This window comes from Cynara cardunculus (genome assembly GCF_001531365.2).
Source record: "Cynara cardunculus var. scolymus isolate 2C chromosome LG 12, CcrdV1, whole genome shotgun sequence".
Lineage (NCBI taxonomy): Eukaryota > Viridiplantae > Streptophyta > Magnoliopsida > Asterales > Asteraceae > Cynara > Cynara cardunculus.
In genome coordinates, this window is record NC_037539.1 from 35063399 (window position 1) to 35065454 (window position 2056).

Genomic DNA, 2056 nt, shown 5'->3' on the forward strand with positions numbered 1-2056 from the left:
GACCCAAGAGAGGAGGCATAAAGAGCAACATTAGCAATACCCTAAAACTAAGCATATCATGTCCAAATATGTAATATCATTTAAAAAGTTGGTGTTGCATAAAATCTAAATAAGAAGCATTCCCATAGCAGTAAATGTTGAAAATGAATATTTGACTTAGATGGACTTAGCTATCTGGTTTGTAAGTTCATAACCAGACAACAGTCCCAAATAGTCCCACAACAGTAAATGATAATCAAAGACTTTGCTGATGTTTGGAGACACACAGACCCATGCTCATGTTTGTTTTGTTTCTGGTTTCGAGTCAAAACACATACCTGAATCTGGAAGTATCTTAAATCATGGGATATCTACAAAAGRAAAATGAGGGATCTGATCATTTTGTACAAACTCTGAAGGCTAAATATGCCATGTTCAAGAATGTCCTTACATCAGTTGTCCATGAACRGAGTGATCTCATTGAATATCTACATAATAATGCAATTTCCAGAAAAGGCATACATAATGYGACATAATTGACAATCAAGCATATAAAGACCAAGATCATTGGAAARAGGATAGCAAGRTGGAAACGAAGTGAATAAGTAGTGTGTATGAGTATTTGAAGTATATAAAGATGCCTAGAAAGTTGCCTTAAGCATCTTGTATTTAAGCTTCACAACAGCATATTTAAGCTTCATGAGAAAAATGGATCTTGTATTTAAGCTTCAAAGAATAGGCATCATCCAAACATATTTGATTTGAAACTCCAAAAACAATTACTAAAATCATTGATCGTGCATCTTAATCAAAGTATAATAAACAAAACTTAAACCTCAATACTCGAACCATCATGTATACGATTCAAGCCTAAACCTTTTTCAAAAATTTATGAGTGATTAAACACCAGATGAAAATAAAGATCTATCCACTACATGGAAAAAGAAGAAATGCTACCAAGATGGAAAGCTAGAAAAAGATGAGTGAAACAGTTTGTAAAAGCTAGATAAAGATGAAGGAACACATACGCCACCTTTGTAAAATTTGCCATCGTCCCATTTTTGTCTCCAGTAAGTGATGAACAATATGTTTGCATCTATGTTTTCACATAAGAAACCAATTTAAACAAACTCTACAAAGATCCAAAATTTACCTGAAATTGCCAACCAATCTAATACATAAACTGATCTACGAAACATAAATATCATTATGCTTATATCCCCTTCTAACAAAGATCTGTTGGCGATTTTCTTTTGCTAAACAGTCCTGAAAGACAACTTTTGAATTGCTCAAGAATCAAATGGATCGAACCAAATGGACAAACAACTTTTGTCAAAGAAATGGACCTATACTTACTACTTGTTGATATTGACATTATGTTAAGCTGCATCAACAAGAAAAATCAAATGTTAATCGGCATCAACAACAATGAATTAAGCATAACATGAACADAAAWATCAAAGAAATCAATGAAATCGAAAGGATCGAACCAAATGGACACACAACTTCCGTCAAAAGAAATCAAAGAAATCGGACAGAAAGGATCGAACCATATGGAGTACCTTTACAGACAACTTTTATCAAAGAAACCCTAATCGATGGAGCGAGAGGGCGCCTGAATAGCAAGATGAATCGTATGAGAAACCAAAGGAGCAATAACATAACATAAATAAAACCTGCATCTCGAGAGGAAATCAGTCCAAATAAACCATGTAAATAAGGGGACAACCATGAAGACAATTAATTGATCAGACATGGTAAATGGAAATACTGAAAACAATTAATTCATCACTGGTTTCAATTGTATATAACTAAACCGGTAACTCATTCTACTTGAAGGTCCATGCAAGAAACAACACTAATGACCAAAAGTGCAGACCCTCATACATTTGAGCAAGGACTGAAATCTCACATTATTCATAAGAATGGACAACAATATATCAAGGTATAGAAGGCAGAGCCAAAGTGCAATCAGAAGAGATAAGTTTACAGATTATAACACCTTATTTGTTTAGATTCGTTCCAATGAGAAAGGGCATATCAAATATCAATTATATAGGTACATTCTGAAAAGGAA